General features: G+C 34.2%; 1 long non-coding RNA gene across 1 annotated transcript in view; it reads right to left on the bottom strand.

Annotated features, from left to right (window-relative positions):
* Positions 1-12,751: 12,751 nt before the first annotated feature.
* The window catches only part of LOC129913240 (uncharacterized), a 30,844-nt gene continuing 20,389 nt past the window's right edge, over positions 12,752-23,206 (bottom strand). Inside the window, exon 5 of the long non-coding RNA XR_008772014.1 lies at positions 12,752-20,437. This is a non-coding gene — a long non-coding RNA (uncharacterized LOC129913240). The remainder of the gene's footprint in view (positions 20,438-23,206) is intronic.

Genomic DNA, 23,206 nt, shown 5'->3' with positions numbered 1-23,206 from the left:
TAATGGGGAGGAAGAGAAAATCTAATGAGTGTATAGAAGGTTATTTCTATGATAATGTTCGGTTAGGTAAGGAAATAAAACTCGCAAATGAATCTATATCTCGTCTTTTAATATCCGGACTGCATAATGACCAGTGAAAAATAAAAAATTGTGTTTTGTTTAAGTTATCGAATTAAAAGATACATAACTTTTACCCTCATGCCAACGGCACTGGCAATGATAGGTTTGGAGGGGAAAGATTATGGTCCTGTCCGAGCTTTTGACAATACTATCGCTTCGTTCGGTTAATTAGTCAATACCATTAACTCATTAATTAAATATTTAAAAAAAAAAGTGTTCATTAATCAATCAATCAATCATTAATCAATTACATGTTATTTTAAGAATAAATCTTTTAACTTTTAATTATCCATTAGGATCATTAATAGACCTCGACTCCAGTTTGAAATCGAGAGTCATATTTTGTAAAAGAATAAAGTTGAAAAGATTAATATAAAGTATAATTCAAGTTTTGTTTATTATTAAAAGTGGATCTTAAAATTCAGAAATGTGATCAAGATATCCATCTGTATCGAATAATTAAAATTATTCTATAAAACAAAACAACAACAACAAACAACAACAACCTTTTGAATTACAAATTCGAAAACTTTAAATCCCTCGTGAAAAAAAAAATAGTAAAATAAAATACCTTTTGAGCTGTGCGTATAAAATTCCAAAGTTACAACGACGCGACGCCGCACAGTGCGGCGACTAGTGGAAAAAAATCAAAAAAAAAAATTTGCCAAAAATGTGGAGCAAGTATGCCAAATTCAAGGTAATTAGTCTGAGTGAATGAATCAACAGTTAATTTATGATAAAGTTCAATCTTCTGTCGTCAGAGATGCTCAGAAGATCAATAAAAAAAAACAAAAAATGAGAGTAAGATTTTTCGTTAATGCTCAAAAGAGCATTTGTTGAAGAAAAAAAGAACATATGATATTTTTTTTGCTAGATTCATATTCAGGAGAGAAAATATTATTATTCTAACTGCATTATTTTTTTTTTGCATGTAAATTTATATTTTTTTTGAGAGTCCAAATCTAAGCTTCTTTGTGCGTGTTAAGTACTAACTTCGATAAGCTATATATTTTTGGAGGGGTCCGATGGGAAAAAAGTGTTTTTATTTAAAGAAAGTACACAATTATACCTTTTAAAAAAAGTAAGATTTTTTTGCAGCAGCCTGCGCTTTCTCTTGCAACAAGTGTTTGTTTACAAGTATTTTTTACAGAATGTGTTCAAATAGGGAGCTTTTTGATGTTTGGTTTTCCAACTCAACAGCCCGTGTGCGTGATGTTTTGGAGTTTATGGAGTTAAAACTAAATATACAATCAAATTTAGAGCCTGAAGATCAAGAAATCGTAGAAAAACACGCATCAACAATTTGCTCGGAAATAAATAAACGTTGGCAAAGTTGCCACAGAAAACGTGATAGGTTTTTAAAAAAGAATAAAGACTGGCTTGACAATTTTCACTCCTTTCCCCAAAACATCCTAACTCTAATGAGTGCATCGACAAGCCAAGACCTTAGTAATAAGCGCGGGAGACCGCAAAAAGAATTTGTTGAGTGTTGCCAAAAAACTAAAAAACAAAAAGTTCATGATTTGGTAAGGACAAGATCGCTCGAGGAATTAAAGTATGCTACAGACCAAGCAGCATTAAATTCAAGCACTAATTCAAATTCAGAGCAACAGTTTTTGTCACCGGGAGCAGCCCTTGCATTGTATCTTGACCTTGACTTAACAGAACGAAAGTATGAGGTATTGAGAAAAACCGTGAATGCTCTGCACAAGGACTGCTTCCCAAGTATTTACGCATTACGGAAAGCTAAGGCTGGTATTCTTCCAAAATGCGACGTTACGGAATCTTCAGCGGAAGTTGATTTTCAGGATATTATGGAGAAAACTGTTAAAAGCATTTGCAAATCTGTCACAGTGAGTAGAGAAACAAAAGCTAAACTAATTTGCAAATGGGGTTTTGATGGCAGTGGCAACCATAGTGCTTATAAGCTAAGATTTGATAATACTGAAAACTCGGACGAATATTTGTTCCTTATAGCATTTGTACCTCTAAGATTGGTCGATATCGATTCTGGTGTTTCTCTTTGGGTAAATGATCGTCCTGGATCAATATTACATTGTAGGCCCATGAAATTTTTATTTAAAAAAGAGTGTTCCGATCTTGTAAGACGGGAGGAGACAAATATGCAAGAAAAAATAATGAGCCTTTATGACCATACCGAAATGATAGCAGGACAAATCTGCAATGTTTCTTTCGAGTTTTATATGACCATGGTTGATGGAAGTGTGTGCAATGTCTTATCCGGAACAAATTCATCATCTAAATGCTATATTTGCGGAGCACTCCCGAGCGAAATGAATACAGCCAAATGTTATGAGAAACAACCAAACGAAGAAAACTATCGTTTCGGTCTTTCAACTCTCCATCTCTGGATAAGGTCGTTTGAATGTATGTTGCACATTGCTTATAGGCTGCCCTTTAAAAAATGGCGAGTCCAAGGAGAGGAATACAAAACTCTTTTCGAAATAGAAAAAAAACGCATTCAGATGGAATTCAAAACAAAAATGGGACTAAATGTTGACCAACCAAAGCAAGGCTTTGGTTCATCAAACGATGGCAACACTGCTCGGACATTTTTTTCTAATCCTGAGAAAAGTTCCGAAATCACAAAAATCGACCAAACTTTGATTCAAAAATTAAGTGTAATATTACGAGTAATGGCAACAGGTGCTGAAATACATTTTGAAAATTTTGATGTACTCATCCATGAAACACGTACACTTTATTTGAATTTATATGGATGGTATTATATGCCTTGTACATTGCACAAACTATTTTTTCATAGTGTAGATGTAATGAAAAGCTTTCATATACCCATTGGTCAATTGTCTGAGGAAGCTCTTGAAGGCTTGCATAAGACTTTTCGCCGAACCAGGCTTAATCATTCAAGGAAATCTTCAAGAACAAATAACTGCAAAGACGTTTTAAATCACTTATTATTATTGTCAGACCCATTTATTTCATCGCAAAGAAAAATTAAAAGAAAGCCCAAAATTTACGATGACACTATCAAAAAATATATAATTAATTGTGATGACGATGACGATAATCAATCATCTTCATCGGATACAGAAAATTGAAAAACCATTTTTAATTGTGCACTTTAATATAGGTATTAACAGCTCATATTAACTTCACAAGAATAAAATTTAAATATTAAAAAAAATTATCAAACACAAAAAATATCGTTTTTTTATTTTTTTTTTTTCGAGTTTTATAATTACAAGTTCCTGAATTAAATCATTTATACAAAAGTAGGCGTGGCAGGAGGCGGATATGGTCGACACCATTTTATATTTTTGAGCTCGATCATCAAAATTCTACAGTTTTATTCAAATCGTGCATGTCGTTTTCTAGATATAAATAATCATATTAAGAAGTGGGCGTGGCAGGGGGCGTGAAAATTTTGCTAAACTTTGTAAAACTTGTTGTTATTACATTTGCAATAAACTTTGTATGCAAACTCAGCTTAGTTTTTGAAAATTGATTTTTTTCCATCATCTCCATACAATCGACGCACTGTGCGCCGCGCCGGTAACGTACACATTACATATTACATTATATTATATTCTTTATATTATATTATGTTATATTATGTGTACGGCTAAAAGAGTAAGGTTTCTTAGCCCCTGGGGTTACCAGCCCCTTCGGTCAATATTTTGTTGGTCCAAATGATAACACACAGCCTCGGATAAATAATAATTTTTCAAATCCAGTGCCCACTGGCTCTGGAAACCAACAAACCCAAAATGTATATATTATATTATGTGTACGGCTAAAAGAGTAAGGCTTCTTGGCCCCTGGGGTTACCAGCCCCTTCGGTCAATATTTTGTTGGTCCAAATGATAACACACAGCCTCGGATAAATAATAATTTTTCAAATCCAGTGCCCACTGGCTCTGGAAACCAACAAACCCAAAATGTATATATTATATTATGTGTACGGCTAAAAGAGTAAGGCTTCTTGGCCCCTGGGGTTACCAGCCCCTTCGGTCAATATTTTGTTGGTCCAAATGATAACACACAGCCTCGGATAAATAATAATTTTTCAAATCCAGTGCCCACTGGCTCTGGAAACCAACAAACCCAAAATGTATATATTATATTATGTGTACGGCTAAAAGAGTAAGGCTTCTTGGCCCCTGGGGTTACCAGCCCCTTCGGTCAATATTTTGTTGGTCCAAATGATAACACACAGCCTCGGATAAATAATAATTTTTCAAATCCAGTGCCCACTGGCTCTGGAAACCAACAAACCCAAAACAACTCCCGCCATAATATTTTACTTAAAAAAAGAAAACTATAAATATAAAAAATTTTATTCAAAATTTGCTTATATAGATACAAAAATATACATAATAATTAATCTTTTTAAAACAAAAATACAAAGATTTAATTAAGCTCAGAAATGTGTTAAATACTGTAAATAGGACATTAAAATAACTATAGATTCGGTAAACATGTTTAAGTTTGGAAAAGATGATGCTGCAAACAATACTGATGTACTGATGTAATATACTCCCAGCATCTGTTGAGGACACAATACTTGGCCTTCTCGGATCCATACCACTTTCAGAGACACGCTATCTTATAAGTGACTATTTCTTTAACTCCGAGATAGTAACTGTGCTCTCTAACCCGGGTGATATCTCACCATCTACAGATGGGGTATGGCGCACTACTTGTCAACGGGTCATTGTTCCTGGGGATAAACAATCAGCTAGCGGAACCGGAGTTCAACCTTCAACCAGTCAAGCAGCCATTTCCATCACAATAGAAAACGCTAAAACTTGGTATGATGCTCTTTGGGGAATGTTGAACAAAACTCCAGTGGATAACGTATATCCCCCGGAAGTATATTCTGGAATGGTGTATATCGGATATATCTGTTTGCAAATGTTGAGGGTATGTGTCAAAGAGAAAAATTCTGTTTCCATCCACATAATGAAATATACCAATGATCGAGTAAATAAATTATTTACGTATAAAAATGATCTCACATTCACAGTACCTCCACATGACGGTATGATGGAAAAATTCCAATCAATGTTTGTCAGATTTCAACCAGGCAGTGTGAGGGCATTAACATTCATAGTATATTCTCATATCCATCCCTCAAGTGAAAACAAGGATCTGGTAGAGGCAATTTTCCGGTCTGCTGGATTATTAGCCCTGTCTCAAGTCGGACTAGGATGGCTATCAAGGGCCTCTGAGAAAAACAAGGTACCCATGAGTCAGATTCTGAAATACATGGCAATAACAAAACATGAAAACATGATTTTATCAATCCTACAATTTGTTGACACCATCGGGGATAAAAGTAGTGAAAAATCTTGGCCCTGGGCTAGACTGTTTACAGATGGGGACTTTCAGGAATTATCAGTAAGGAGAGATTCTATGTTTGGAATGATCATGATGGTTGTCACTACAGGAGCCGCTTTAGACGACGTCATGTGGGATATCGACCAATTTAAGAATTATTCAGGAATTCCAGAGGTGAGGAAAGCGGTTCATGACTATGGTCACATCATCCTACATTGTATAATGAAAGTCTCTCCAGAGTCATGCAACACCACTGAAGCCAAGATGGTTATTGAGAATTTATCCAATAGTCCGGCTCTTTCAAGAAAAACTGATGTGATGCCAGCAGAGTGCGATTGTAACCATTAAACTAAACGGTTGTTTTATTATAACGTCGAAAATACTTTAACACGCTGTCCCACTCGCCGCCACCAAAACTCCAATTCCGCAACGCTAAACGCTGACAAACGCGCTTGCATCGCCGATCCAGTCTTAAATCGAAGGCCGCCACATCGAAGAAAAGCCAACTCCACCTGCTCCAACAACCAACACAGTTAATACCAAGCCACCTGACATAATTGACAAAGTGCAATCACATCCAAGTGGGAGTAACATCTTAATCCAATACCTCCGTCTCACAACTCACCGGGCAAGCCGCCCAACAAGCGGCATTTCTCGAAGACCTTGCCCTCCACAACAACTGCTCTAACATTGAGTGCACTCAGGACCATAGTGAGGTTCACAATAGTGGCTTCGACCGGCTACAGCCAATTCTGGCAACGGCCAGATAGAAGGCATACTGCCTTCCATTCAGATCATCAGTATTCAGCAGCAACACCACCTACTAAGGAGAGCAATCGATTCGCCATACTAGAAAATCTTAAATTCCTACCGAAGTCCCAGGGACTATCCAGCGTATCGCAACATCATAACAATCACCCGTACCTGCAGCCTACCAACAATCAACAAAGTCAACTACCTATAAAGAATCCAGCTCCTTCAACTAGCAGCACCCATCTTAGTGAAAGTTCAACCAATGTAAAGATTGAGAGCCCAAACAAAAAACTGCTCAGGCTTGCAAAAATTGCTGAGGATAGCGAAGAAATTAAAGCTGGCTGTAAGAAATGATCCATATTACCAATACAGCCCCCTCGCTGTTTTAGAAAATGCTGAATTCAAGCTATGTTGGGATAGGCCAATAATTAAAGATCAAAATATAAGGGCAAACAGATCAGATATTGATATATATATATCAGCTCCATAGGAGCTGAGAAGTTTTACGAAAGTCGAAAATAATGACAATAAACAAAGAGAGATAAAAATAACAAACTCAGTACTAAAAATTGAGCCACCCTAATACATAATACATAAGAGAAACAAAAAAAAATAAAACATAACTAATGATAAATCAAGCAAATACTTTCTCTTATTTCTTTCAGAAATTTCTTTGTACAAGTGGAGAACTACAAATCAACAATGAAGTGCATCACAGCTGTAAATGCTGTAAATATTCTTTCTTTTTTTTTCAAAACTTTTTGCTACCTCGATCAACATCGAATTTACTGTACCATAGAAAAACTTCTTAAGGCGATAACATTAACATAAACATTCAATATAAATGTGTGATATCAAAACCACTGTGATATTAATAATTAAAGCTGTATTGAATTGGTGATACAATTTTCTCTTTCTTGATTATTATTTCATTAGTCTAATTTTCTTGGCATATCCCGGTAAAAAAATTTTTTCAACTCAATTGGAGTTGAGAAGTTAAAGTCCTTCGAGGCGGATAGTGGTAAACTAACGTCAACCACCATCATTCTATTGACGCCTCCACCACCATCAGAATAAAAATCAAATCTTAAAATCAAATCATATGAAAATACAAAGAATTTTATAACTCTCTTCTTCTTAATAGTAACCTTATTGTGGTACAGTTTTTCTTAATAGTTACCTTATTGTGGTACACTTCTTCTGTAATTCAGTTATTAAAAATAAATGTTTAATAAAGAAAAACAAAAGACCATTGAAGATTGTTCATAGAATTATTTGCGGGCAATAAATTGCAATAATGACCTTCTGCGATCATTATCAGACTCTTTTCTGGACCTAAAGGCTGAAGTGCGAGGTTATAATAATAAAGACAATAAATAACTCTAATTGTATAAACCTTAAACTTAAAACATGCGAATTCCCTAAAAATCCTAAAAACACATAAACACGAACAAACCTAACTCAGCGACAATTGTGGAACGTATTCTTATTTCCCCTTTTTCCTTTAAAAACAACTGAGACAGGTATATGTTTTCATGCGCAAAAATGAACCAACATGATGTTTGAATTGTGAATTTGTCATATGTCAAATAACATAAAAAAAAAACATTATACAATCCTCATGGCGGCTCGTTTTGCAAAAGTAAGTTTTTATTTTATTATTTATAAAATAAAGGTAACAAAAAAACTTAATTTCTTTCTTTATTTTTATTTTATAGGTCCTAATAAATTGTTTAGCTGAAAGAAAAAGGTAAGTATATTCAATATTGATACGTGAATTTTGTTTGGGAAAATTTAGGTTGTTTGCGCATCTTGAATTTTCCCAAAACAACATGGATTTGCAGTATTTCTCAATTTTCATTTAATTAGATTATCAATCTAATTATATTTGTTCTTTATTTTCAGACTTGGGAATATTTACCAGGAAATATCATCAAAGAGAAAGGAAACGCAAAAAAAAATAAAGTCACACAATAAAACTACAACAATTAATAAAACATTGGATGCATCAACCTACAGCTCCCATCAGAACTGCAACTCATCAAGGATGATTCCAGCTCCAACCAGGTTCAAACGTTTATGTTGTTGTGTCGTTTGCTCTTTTTTTTTTTTTTTTTTTTTTAATAAATTAAATCTTTTGTAACCTTAAATAAATTTAGGACCGGTTACGATCACATTATTTCTTTTTTTTTTCTCTGCAAGATACCAACATATGTCGTTTTCCAAAATTATGGGAGTGAATCACTATTCTATTTGTGCAATTTTAGAATTTGAAATCACTCCTTTAAGAAAATGAATGTGAGTAGATCTGTTAGTAGTAATATAGATTGATTTGAGGAACAGGAATAGAAATGTATAATTAGGTAGGTTGGTAAAACAATCTTTAAACCAAATTATTTTTATTTGATTGTTTTGCTACGCAACAATAACATAAATGCTTCTTTGAAAAAGTTGGACAAGAATTCCAACTCAAAATCTCGTCGTGACGTAGTTCCTGTCCCCTCTCATCTCAGAACAGAGCTGAATAAAATGTTTGATTTGATTTGCTTGCAGCAATGCACTCTAAAATTGAAACGCATCATCTGTCTAATCAATCTGTTAGTGATGATTTAAACATTTTAAAAAGATTTCTTGTCCGAGGTTCGGATGCGGTTAGTTCAATATATAAAGAAATGGGTATCCTTAATCATCCTACGGGTGATTTAGTTAACGGAATAGAAAAAAAAATAAATAAAACAAAGTTGCGTTATAGCAAGCAACCAACATCGAGGAGGTAAAAGTTAAGATTCGTGCATACGAACAGGGCAAAAGGATGCGCCTCGCAGTCGTCAAACTCAAGAGGAAACTTGCGCTGATTAAATAATTTCCCTGTAGTTAAGGAAATGGACGATTGGTACAACGGGAAGTTGCGAGTTTTTTTTTTAAACGTCATCAGATGAATTTACCAGAGTCTAGGCGGTAAATTTATCCATGCATTCAAGGAAATCGAAAAAAAATTCCTATATTTATGATGAAAAACAAATTATTTATCAAAATAAATATGTACCTTTTAATACATAAATACTTTAAAATAATAAATACTACGTAATCTAATAAATACTACGGCACATCATTTAACGAAAGAAATTCTTTCGTTCTACTTAGCAACAAGTAGTGTTTCCACTTTATTTTACGAGTTCTTTAAAATTTAAGGGCGAACTATCGGCGGCACAGAGCGCAGTTAATACACAAAAGGTAATATCTTGCAAACATATGTGTTTTGTTCCCTCAGAGGAAAAATAAAACAGTTCGCCCGGTCATCCCCGGTCCAAAAATATTCGGACAGTTAAAACTATCTATGTGTTTGTGTTTGTCTTTATTTATTAAAAATTTACTTGTTATCGGAAACTGGAAAATCGGAAAGAACGATCTTTGCTGTCGATGCCAAAACTCGTCAGAAACCATAGATCATATAATGCACAAGTCTGGCCTCGCATGACTACACGACTAGGCATAACTAGGTTGCAAAAATTGCACACCTGAGGATAGCGAAGAACTTAAAGCTGGCTGTAGGAAATTATCCATATTACAAATACAACCCCCTCGCTGCTCTAGAAAATGCTGAATTCAAGCTATATTGGGATAGGCAAATAATTACAGATCAAAATATATAAGGCTTAGATCGAATTTTTGTGATGTGTACATTTATAGTGTACAAAACAGGACAGCTGTTTTGGCACTAGGTGAGACTCAGAAAAGTGAAAATTCTGAATTTAATCTAAATGGGCATTGCTTGGTACCATTATTCTTTTCCCACCACGGTGTCGCCATATACATTAGAAATGATGTTGCCTATCAACTTCTACCACAATACGATCAGTGCATTAACACTAATATTAATATCATGTGGTTAAAATTCACGATTAACAAGCACATGTTTTATTTATCGAAGTCCTAACCTGGACAGTAATTCAACTTCTAACGATTCAAAGGACATAATAATGTTGTACATATTATGTTGAGTTTTTTTTCGAGTCACATCAGGTTATTTAACTTGACAAAGAAAAAAAAAACGAAAGACGACCACCACTTTGATTTGGGACTCATCGGCGTAGCAGCATCATCATCTCATCAAGTGGTCCTCGGTTTGTGTCATCCCCCAGACAAACACCATGCATAGTTGCAGATGGTTCACAAGAATTTACCAAAGTCTAAGCGGTAAATTTATCCATGCATTCAAGGAAATCGAAAAAAATCTCCTATATTTATGATGAAAAACAAATTATTTATCAAAATAAATATGTACCTTTTAATACATAAATACTTTAAAATAATAAATACTACGTAATCTAATAAATACTACGGCACATCATTTAACGAAAGAAGTTCTCAAAAATAGATTCATTCGCTAATTCCTATGATGGAGCGATTATCGGAGGAGAACTGAACGCGAGAAGCCCGAATTGGGGAGATTCAAAACTCAACCAAAATGGGAAAACCATAGATAACTGGCTTGTTTCAAGCATTCCATCTCTGACTAACCTCACTCCGCCCACTCCCACCTTCCCAAGGAGCATTTCATTCCTTGATCACTTCCTAGTCTCTAACAACCTATTCAACATAATAGACAAGAACACTGCCCGGTACTATTGAAACTTCAGGTCGATAATGCCCAAATTATCTACTCAAAAAACACCAAAAACGAAGATTGACCTAAATAAAAAAAATAGAGGAAAAATAAAACAGTTCACCCTGTCCCCTGTCCAAGAATATTCGGACAGTTAAAAGTATCTGTGTTTGTGTTTGTCTCTATTTATTAAAAATTTACTTGTTATCAGCGTCAAAGTTTAACTTTATTTATAATTGTGCCACGTTATTTATAATGTGCCACGACAGCACATACACACACACATTTTAGGGAAATAAAGAAATTGGAATATTCGGACAGTTAAAACTATCTATGTGTTTGTGTTTGTCTCTATTTATTAAAAATTTACTTGTTATCGGCGTCAAAGTTTAACTTTATTTATAATTGTGCCACCTTATTTATATTGTGCCACGATAGCACTTACACACACACATTTTAGGGAAATAAAGAAATTGGAATATTACGACAGTTAAAACTATCTATGTGTTTGTCTCTATTTATTAAAAATTTACTTGTTATCGGCGTCAAAGTTTAACTTTATTTATAATTGTGCCACCTTATTTATATTGTGCCACGATAGCACTTACACACACACATTTTAGGGAAATAAAGAAATTGGAATATTACGACAGTTAAAACTATCTATGTGTTTGTGTTTGTCTCTATTTATTAAAAATTTACTTGTTATCGGCGTCAAAGTTTAACTTTATTTATAATTGTGCCACCTTATTTATATTGTGCCACGATAGCACTTACACACACACATTTTAGGGAAATAAAGAAATTGGAATATTACGACAGTTAAAACTATCTATGTGTTTGTGTTTGTCTCTATTTATTAAAAATTTACTTGTTATCGGCGTCAAAATTTAACTTTATTTATAATTGTGCCACAATCGTATTTGAACGAAAGGAATTTGCCGAATCAGTTGAGGTGTGATGAAATGGCTGAAGATTGTAAAGTGATAGCCCCTAAAGCCATGTCAATACATTCACTGTATGACATTAAAGAGTCTAAATTGACCAAAATATTTGACAGTCATAAAATTGTAATAATGTATGCGTATACATTTTCATGCTAGTATTTTAACTGCTGACAACGGCATCCTGACTAATGGTGCGTATTTTAACAAAAGAGAAGAAGTAGTTGATGGTACCAAAGTAAAAAAAATTGATTTTTCATTCGTGGGTGAGTCAACGCATGGTTATTCGCACGTGTATAGTGATTACATTAACTGGATTTACAAAACTGTTTTTGTGAGTGAGAATGGCACGGTTATTCTCAAAGGGATCGTTGATGATTAAATTAAAAATGTACTTGTTATCGGTGTCAAAGTTTAACTTTATTTATAATTGTGCCACCTTATTTATATTGTGCCACGATAGCACTTACACACACACATTTTAAGGAAATAAAGAAATTGGAAAGTTGGAAAGAAGCTGGAAAATCGGAAAGAACGATCTTTGCCAAAACTCGTCAGAAACCATAGATCATAATAAATGGAGGGTGCACAAGTCTGGCCTCGCATGACTACACGACTAGGCATAACTAGGTTGCAAAAATTGTTCACCTGAGGATAGCGAAGAACTTAAAGCTGGCTGTAGGAAATTATCTATATTGGGATAGGCCAATAAATTACAGATTAAAATATGAGGGCAAACAAATCAGATATTGATATGTTCGACAAGATTGCTAAAAAAAAACACCATCTATGACATTGCAATACCCTTAGTCACAACTAATTTCATAGGTGGTGGTTGAATCGTGCCGAGGAATGCATGACTGGGAGGTAAACCAGTCACTAACGAGCTATTTCGGATGCCTGGCAAAGTCCGAAATAGACTAGCCTTACCCCGGTACACGGCTCTGCCGGGGCTGACATTTTCTTTCCGTTTCTACTGGGACTTTCAATGAATACTTCTTTAAAAAAAAAACAAAACAAATAAACAAACAAACAAAACAAGAAAAACTTGGCAAGAAGCAAGGCTTGCCGGCCACTTGCTCTAAGTTATCTTAAAAGCCTACGCCAGCAAGTGAAGCGACATCCTTGCCAACGTTTACTACTAGCAGGACGGGGTCAAATCCCAATGCTAGTAGTAAACACAATCTTCCGGGAACGCCGCGGCGCCTTTGCTGCCACCGGTTCGCGATGAGGGAGTGGATAACAACCAAACCGCAAACCAAGGTGACGGAATGTCTCTCCAGGGAAGGAAACAAACTTCCAGGGATGACGCCTCTGCTGCCACCGGTTTGCGGCGAGGGAGTGAAGAACGAGCAACTTTCAGCAATGGAGGTTGATGCATCATGCAGCTCTTCTCTTCCAGACCAGTCGTGTACCGCACAGATTCGGTCAACATTGTCCCAATAGTGACCTCGGCCACTGGCCTGATTACGAAAACACAGGTAGCACAGATGGAAAAAGAAAACCTTGGTGAAGACCTGGAGAAAATGCAAAATTCAGTCATTTTTAGCACATGTAACCTGCTAGCCTCTCGATACGACGGTCATTTTGAGGTGAAGAACTTTATTTGTCCTGTAATTGTCATTTTAGAAAAAAAAAGGAGGAGCAAAAACAAATCTTCCATTCGTGTCCCTATACGAGATTTAAAAGGATTTTATTCAGACCAGTCCGCTAAAGAAACTCCAGTCAGTCAAGAAGCAGCAGCCGAGGTGAACAGACCTTCTTCTAAAACAATTACCCGAACAACCGCGAATATAAGGAATATGGATCGTAAGATTACTAAGGAGCACAAAGGTTCCCGCACCCAGCCCTATGGAAGAGCGAATACCCGCCAAGACCACCCGAATCAGGCTGATTTGGAAGAAGGACGAAGGGGAACAATAATTTTGTAATGAATTATTAAAAATGTTAATAATTTATTAATAATTAAATATTTTATAATTTCCAATAGATCCAATGAGTGAAAAAGAGACAAACATATATACCGACAACAACAAACAATCATATGAAAGCTAAGCAGCTGGAAAAAAAATGCTGCCAAGGCTCATTATTTTCAATAAACTTCTACAAATTTGAATGGCAGCACCAAAGCTCGAATTAGAGTATAAAAGGGCGACAATTTTCTGAAGAAACTCACTTTTTCCCGACATTCCAAGCGAGAAGGATCATGCAAAATTGTAAGTTGTAAATCAAATTGAAATTGTTTTACGAATATATACGTAAAACAAATACAATTTGATATATTTGAGAAGTTTTACGAAAGTCGATAATAATAAAACAAATATTTTTACTTATTTCTTTCAGAAACTTCTTTGTACAAGTGGAGAACTACAAATCAACAATGAAGTGCAGTGACAAAACACGCTCTTCTCTCTAAGCCAACTAGTACAAGAAGGGTCTAGAAAATGGTCTATACTCCAACAGAGCCTAATTCTTTGGCATAGCCACGGTTAAAGTATTTTTTCAACTCAAAAAGGAGTTGAGAAATCTTACGGAAGTCGATAATAATAATAATAAAATAATAATGTACAAGATGACAGCGGTTCTAGAGTATTATGATGACACACTATTTCAACAACCTATATTACACAACATTAACCTTCCAGGCAACCTAAAAAATATTCAAAATTAAAAAAAAAAAAAGTAAAAAACTTATTAAGTTGTTTTTCTTAAATTGAATTCAATATTAAAGAAAACGTACTATAACTTAAAATATTTTTTTTTAACTTTATTCCAGTAAAACAAAAAAAAAATATATGCTTTATTAAATTGCAATTATTTATGCTCAAATAAGCACGCTATTTAAATCACTTTATTTACTACTTACAATACAACCATAAAAATGGGCCAAGACATCGTCTATTCAATAGAGCCAAATCCCTTGACATAACCCGGGTTAAGTATATTTTTCCAACTCAATAAAAGTTGAGAAGTATTATAATAATTTTACATACATTTAAGTGCAAACAGTGCAACTTTAGAAACATGTAACAGATGAAAGGAAATTGGATGGTCTGCGACTAACTACTCTCTAGAGCAGTCGGTTTTATTCTCTTTTGAAATGTCTAAGACGTGCGCTACTTGCAATATTTCAATTAATAAAAGATAGAATAAAAAAAGTGAAAAAAAACAACGAACGATTACATTTAAATTTTAAAAACAAGGATATAAGGATGGAGACACAGTATTTTGTATTATTAAAACTAGAGACAAAACTAATATAAAAATAAAAACACATAGTAAAAAAGGATTTAGGAGAAACTATCCTTACTATTAAAGATAGCCATAGGAACTATATAAACTTCAAGGTAACCCTAACATAACCCTAACTCTCTCTAAGTGATTGGCTGTGTTTTATTTCTGCTCCGAATATTTTTTATTATTGAACGTTTAAATCGTCATATATATCAAGTTAAAAAGTGTTAACTGATTCTAGTGTCTTTTTGACTTTAAATTAAACTAATTTCAATCAATTTCGCCAATTAGTTGTCATTTAACTTTTACCTAAAAGTTTTATTTATTTGCCATTACAAAAAAAAAAATAATTAAACCTATTAAAAGTTATTGTGTCTTGCTGTATCTACCAACAACAACAACAACTACCACCAATGTTAACAATTTCTCTTTATTGAGAATAGAGCTAACTCATTCAATTGTCTCCCCCCGGTGAGTACAATTTTGGTATATGTTCTGCCTTGTACGTATTTGATGACTACATCCAACACCCTTGGTTTTTCTTTGCATTAAAAAAATCAAATCATTGACTGCGGACAACAACTGGACTTCCCTACATCTTGTGACGACAAAAATCATTGTCTTGCCTGCCTTCATCACACTGAGAGCATCAGCTTGCCTCCATCCGCTGCCCTTTTCATCTTCAAACGTTTACTGCATCACTGCATGCATGCATATACATACAAGCCATCAATAAACTTCTTCCCGCGCCACCTGTCGTGACCTAGAAACCCTAGAGATCTTGTTACTACTGCACTTATACAATGATTTATGGTTTGTGTACCTACTAAGTACATTACTAAATTCGGAGTACACTGCGAGCGAACATTTTTAGCAAATCTATAATCATGAGTAAAACATCAGCTTGTGGAAACATTAATTGTACCATATCTACAAAAACAAATGATTGGGTAGTTTGTAATGGGATTTGTTGTAAAATGTTCCATCCGATATGTACAGGAATTAGTAGGACCGCAAAAGCTCACATAGCCGAGTTATCAGAATATTTCTGTTTTTACTGTGACGAATGTAGAACCTTCACACTTTCCCACATTTTATCGGCCATCAAAGTCAACAATGATCAAATAAAAGAAGTTTATGAATCTGTATCCGATCTCAAAAAAGAAATTCGTCAAAGCTTTACGAAAAATACTGAACTTTTGGACGAACTAAGTGATTCCAATACAAAAACTATTGAAAAATCTCAGCTAAATATAAAAACCCATCTTACGAAAATCGAATCATTTTGTAAACAGTCGTCAATTAAATCATCAGAATGCGTTGATATACTAAAAGTTTTTCCTGATCAACTTAAAAAAAACAACTAAATTGCATTCAAAAATCTACTGCTGCCTTGACTTCCCCACATGATAAAACGAATTACACCCTTTCATTAAAACCCGTACAAGATAATTTATATAAACTGGAACAAGCTTTCAATTCGCAATCAAAGGCCCTAAAATTTATCGACATGTGTAACACTTCAATCAACATTTAATTTATTTATTTTTTTCAAATACAAAAGTAGCATGGGTGGTAACCATAAAACCAACATTTTATGTAAAAGAACTAGGGTGGCAACCATACAAAAGTTTAAATTCAGCTGTGTATCCCACAGCCAAAAAGTATAAATAGCCCAGTCGGGATGTACAAAAAATTAAGCTGAAATGGAAATAATTAGATCGTGCAATTTTTTTTCATAGGATGATAGAGGGGATCACTGGGAGCTTAAAACCAGTTTTTCGGGAAAATCGACCTTGTGCTTAAGCCGCCATCTTGGATTAAAGGTAAAACACGTTTTAGTGAATAACTCGGCCATTTTTGATTTTTGACAAAAATTATATATATTAAACTTGTAGAAAATTTTATTTTCTATAACTTTTGTCTTAATAAATTTTTCTATATGACCTATATTTTTCGAGTTAATTTGAAAAAACTATACCCCTACTCAGCTCAAACAAAATTAGTAAATATTATAACTGATGTTTAGCAAGACAAGCAAGTTTTTGAATTTTTCAAATCGGTTCATTAATGCCTGAGATATGACCAATTGTTTATAATAAAAGCTTAAAAGAGAGAGTGAGTTATAAACAATTGGTCATATCTCAGGCATTAATGAACCGATTTGAAAAATTCAAAAACTTGCTTGTCTTGCTAAACATCAATTATAATATTTACTAATAAATTTTGTTTAAAACGACACTTACCGATTTTGAGATAGTTCCTTTTGTTTATAAAATTTCATGAATTTGCAAAAACTAACATTGCAGCTAGATTTATCATCCCCAAAAACATATAAAAACACTCCCATATTGCGTTGATCTTAAAATCTATAATCAAAGCGGGTATAAAGTTTGAGCTGAGTAGGAGTATAGTTTTTTCAAATTAACTCGAAAAATATAGGTCATATAGAAAAATTTATTAAGACAAAAGTTATAGAAAATAAAATTTTCTTCAAGTTTTACATACATAGTTTTTGTCAAAAATCAAAAATGGCCGAGTTATTCACTAAAACTTGTTTTACCTTTAATCCAAGATGGCGGCTTAAGCACAAGGTCGATTTTCCCGAAAAACTGGTTTTAAGCTCTCAGTGATCCCCTCTATCATCCTATGAAAAAAAATTGCACGATCTAATTTTTTCCATTTGAAATGTTTAATTCTACTGGGCTAAAAAGCCGAGCTTATTGGCATACAAAGTCATTCTTGTTTGGTGCTTCGCTGTCAATGGTCGGGTTTATTCCACTATTGTTTGAAAAACACCACACTGGAAGCTTGAGTTAAAATTAATTGCACACACGTCGGACGGGTTCTCCTCCGCCTTGTTTAGTAGCTGCCTTTGTTTTTCTTTGAACAGTCGGGTAATAACCACTGTTATTTAAATTTTTTTTTTCTTAATATTATTATTTTCTTTTCTTTGCTTAATTTTTGAATTGTAATTATTTCTTTGAATAAAATTTTTTTAATTGAATATTGTTAAATTTTAACATTCAAAAACACGATATTTTATTTAATTTTTTTGACATTTGTTTTGTTGCCTGTTCAGCGTCTGTGGGAAGTTTTCTCGAACGACACAGGAGGCGGCAGAGAACCAAACAAAGCGGCGTTATATGTCATTTGAAGACAGATTTCATTTGTAACCTGTAAGATTTGGACCCCACTGAACCTACAACCCTGTGAATTGATATCTCCCGCTACACATGGATTTTTCTGCAACTTATGGAAAACTTATAAAAGATTCACTAGTGCTGGCTGACATTCTAGTAAAAGAATCTGTTGCTACTCGTACTGCCATTACCGACATATCTGAAGAAGTGAAAAAGGCACTTTCTAAAAATAATAACACTGAACCTGATGTCATTATACACAATGATAGATCCCTATACTTTGAACTACAAGACCATGAGTCAGCTATAGAAGTTTTTAATGAAAGCTCTTCAGAAAATATTCTTTGCCTTCGTTAAATTCATCTGAGCGATATCTGTTTAATTATCTATTTATACATCATTGTACTAACGTTTAAATATAGATGCATATTTAGGTTCAAAGTGGATGGCGACGGTATATGCCATAGATCCTTTGTATACATGATTCACGCAGATTGTGTTTATGACTAACATCTGTGTGGATCATGTTACAAACAAATATTTCTCTGTTTCACACCGCTGTTATCCAGTTTGTTATCTTTGTAAATATTCTTATCTGTAGAAGTAAGTTAGACATAAGACATAGCTGTAATGTAGTTTAAATTTACTTCAATAAGATAGTTCGCTTCTTATATTCAGAATGGAATGTTGTGTTTTGTGTTTTGCTATTTCGTTTGAGAATTAATCAATATCCATATGAATTCTTAAGTTTAATTTATTTTGCAAAAAAAAAAAAAAAACTAAATCATTGTGTAAGATCGAGTGTACCGATCGAGTGTACAATCGAAAAAAAAAACAATCGAAAAAAAAATGGTTGTGTCTCGGAAATGTATGTGTGTGCGTTTGTATAGAAAAATATAAAGGGCTTCAACCCAAAGCGGTGCCAGTGTGGTGAGACAAAACGTAACTACATGAAGACACACCGTGGTTGCTTGCTCCAACGGCAGAGAAGCAGATAAGAAAAAAGGCGTTGCAGGCAGCGGTCGAAGAGTAATTTTAAATTTTAAAGAGATGGATTGGGACGAAATACTGACGTTGACAGTAGAACGATTACGACAAAAACTGATCGAACTTAACTTAAGTACAATTGGACCTAAACGAATATTACAGGACAGGCTTCTTGACCATTTTCGGATGGAACGTGTCGAGGAAGATGACCAGTTTGAGGAGGCAAGGGGTGGAATGGAATTGGCAATGAGCAGATTCACCCTTCGAGATATCGAAGATTCGCTTTCCCACTTCGATGGCGGCAGATCCATTGACGTTAATCAATGGATCCAAGAGATTGAAGAAAATGCAGTGACAGTTGGTTGGGATGACGTCCAACAGTATATTTATGCTAAACAGCTACTGAGGGGCGCAGCAAAAATGTTCGTTAAGAGCCACGCCATTGCAAAAAATTGGGTTATTTTGAAACAAACTCTCGTTAAAGAGTTTGGTATAAAATTTCATCGGCCGAGGTTCATCATAGGCTCAGATCACGACAAAGAAAACTAACTGAGAGTTAAGAGCTTGGAAATCTCGTTGCACTCGATGACGAGAGTGTGATCGAGTATTTCATAGAAGGTATTCCTGATTCGAGACAGAACAAAGTTGCTTTATAAGGCAATTAGAAGTTATTGATAAAATAACTAAAGCCAGCGTAAAAAAAACGCGAACGATTACATTTGAATTTTAAAAATAAGAATATAAGAATGGAGACACAGTATTTTGTATTATTAAAACTAGATACAAAACTAACATAAAAATAAGAGGCAAGAGATGGCTACATTATAGCAAAGATCAAATCGGGTTTTTGAAACAAAATCTCAATATTTCAACCGCATCGAAAATCCAATGACTTTTGATGGAAACAACTAAACTTTTTTTAAATTTAATTTACTGTTCTTGTATCTATTTATATAATATATTTAATAAACAAAGAAAAAAATCAAAATATTTTAAGGCATTTTATTTCCACCGTTTTGAGATACCTTTTTTTCGATTTTGCTCCAAAGTTCTAGTCCAGTGCGCCACCTGAAGATATCGACGCAGAAGATTGAAATTCTGTATTTATGCATTTTAGACCATGGATCAAACATTTATAATACAGGAAAAGAAATATATTGAAAAAAAAATTTCGCTCACACATAGTGCTAAAGGCCTTTGACAAATATTGTGTTCCGAGAAATAAACGTGGCTATGGAGTCATTTAATTTTCATACCATAATACAACCAGAAAAACAGTTGTTTTTAAACTTTGGAACGGAACTGCCGCAAATGCATAAAAGTAGTTACTGAAAAAAAAAAACGAATAAAAAAATTAAGTTTCCTCCACTAAAATAAAATGTAAGTTTTCTTTTATTAATTCTATGTGAGTGATGGTACGGCAGTCATTTTGTTTCGCTTTCGAAAAATACGAATAAGAAAAATATAAAAGTTATAATGGCCTATATTTCTTTTACAAACGTGGGGAGTTAACTCACGCTAATCAGCCGGGCATAATTTACAGCTATGACGCTAAAGTAAGTAAGTACATACACCTGGTTCTGTATTAATAATTAAAATAGTTATTAAAGTTTATTTATAAACCAAAGTGTTGAGTGTCGGTTTTTATGATCAGAAGTGGGATTCGAAAATCCAAAATAATAAGTCGAAATTATACCTACATATCTAAAATGTTCTAATTTTCCTAAACATTTTCTTAAACATTTCAGATTCGGATCAGCAAGGCTATTCGCAGTCGCAGTCGCAGTTCATTGAAAGTCTTCAGGCGGAAAATAAGGCAGCCTTCCAATCCATCGAAATGTCTCTAGGGGATAACGAAGAAAAAAAATAACAAAAATAATAAAATGAGAGCCTCCTTCAAGATGGCTCACTAAGAAGTAATCCTAATGAAGTTGGAATATCATTTAAGGAGCTAATGAGCACGATGAGAGAACATCTTCCAGACTTCTTTGGATTTCTGAGCTTATACTTATTAATAGGTATTATAATAGGAATCTTTGTTCTTAAAGTAGCATTGAAGTTTATCCTCCCTTCATCTAAGTAGAGATATTCTTATGTAGTACTCTTAGATTTGTAGTCATTAAGCATGGTGGTGGTTTTAAGTGTTTTGGGTTTGGGAATTGAATTGTCTCTAGGGGAGCTAAAAGCGGAATCGGACCACCAAAAAAAAACTCCTCGAAAAGTTTATAGCTAAAACTGAGGTTACGCTGAACACGATCATCGACAAACTTTGTCAGCGAAGGGAATCGGCGGGGGAGTTGAAAATTAGTTTTAAGTTACATTTTCTTTATGTATTTAGTTTTAAGCGGTAATCTTTAGTTTTAAGTTAAAGTATGTAATATTTTACTTTTTAAATAAAAAAAAGGAAAAAAAAAGGTAATTTTTTAACCTGTTTTCTTATTTAAAAAGAAACTTCTATTTTCAGGTTAGAAAATTACTATTTTTGGAGCATAATACTGGGGTTTTTTGCAACCCAGCTCCAACCGGAGCGAAATAATGGGATTTTTATTACCTTTCCAGAACCTCCAAACAGGTATCAAAATTACCGACGAAAAAGGTTTTCCTACTACCTACAAATAATAACCGGTAGTGAAAATACGTCACCATAACGCTTCGAAATAACGTTTATGGAGCGTTTTTTTTTGTTACCAAGAAAAAACCCAGGCTCGTCAGCGGTTAAAAATCGACTGATAAAAACCGTATTAATATTACCACAAAAAAACCCAGGTTTCATAGTTACTGACCAAATCGGGTTATAAAGCGGTTTCTGGAACGTTTGTACACCGTATTTATTACCAATTTCTAACTTTTGGAGGTAATTACTTCTGGTTTAAAGCCGGTTTATTTACCGACTTTAAACCAAAAATTGTTGTTTGGAAAAAATGAGTAGAATAAAGCAAGAGGTAGAAGAGTTTTAGAGAAGAAAAGCCAAACTTGAAAAAGAAATGGCTATAATCCGTCGAGTTCGGTTGACTCTTCGCGAAGCCATCCAGGTCCATCGTCGTCTGTCCGCCTCGAAAACGAGGAATTAAAAATCCTAATTTTACCATTTGATCCATCGCGTGGAACTGAATTAAGTGCAGAAGAATGGGTGAGTACCATAGAAAGCTAAAAGCATATATATGAATGGGACGACCGGTGTACTCTGTTTTACGCATCTTTGCGTTTAGAGGAAGCGGCAGCCAGTTGGTTTATGGCTCAAAGAGGACAAATCACCAATTGGACTCAATTTAAAACCAATTTGCTGATGCATTTTCCTTCTTCGACTGACTCGTCTGACGTGCTGGTGAGTCTAATGGAAAGAAAAAAAAAAGCGGACAAAAGCTCAAATGAATGACATTGTTAGTCCAATTAAAAAAGATGTATAAAAAAAGAGTGATAAGGATAATGAAGGAGTGCAAGCAATTTCTGCTTTGGTTTGAAGAAAGAGATAAATAGTAAAATTGACTAACCAAATTTCACAAAGCGATTTCCAAATGATTAATTCATAAAAAACCCTATTTTTGTTACTATCGGCTGCTAACTATACGCCAAACCTTAAATTGTTAATAACTTTTAAACTAGGATTCACGAAATTTTAAAATTCGTTGACCAAATTTCACCTAATTCTCACTTAATTATTTGCATAAAAATTTTTGAAAATCGTGAAAACTCGCTGCTAACTATACGGCGGTGATAAATTCAACGGAAAAATTGATGAGCTAAAGAGTGAGGTAATGAATTCCAGTATTGAAGAGTCTGAAACAAATTAGAAAAATCTGTTTTCTAGATCTAGAATTAAAAATAAATTCACAAAACAAAATAGATGTGTCGGTTTACCACAACAATCGATTCGCATTGTCCAATCTAACATAAATTCGCGGCCTTCCATTCCCTAACTTATAGATTATGCAAACTTTTTTTATCTGCTTCAAGCTGCAAATCAGAATACGAAAATGCGAAGCCCCTGTAATGGAGTTTATTATGGTCAAATAAAACGAACAATTGAAAAATGATTTAAAGAACACAACTATTATATTAAACAAAATAAACCTCAGTGTTCAGCGATTGCACAAGAC

Source organism: Episyrphus balteatus, chromosome 3 (assembly GCF_945859705.1).
Source record: "Episyrphus balteatus chromosome 3, idEpiBalt1.1, whole genome shotgun sequence".
Lineage (NCBI taxonomy): Eukaryota > Metazoa > Arthropoda > Insecta > Diptera > Syrphidae > Episyrphus > Episyrphus balteatus.
This window is presented reverse-complemented; position numbering and strand designations above follow the sequence as displayed.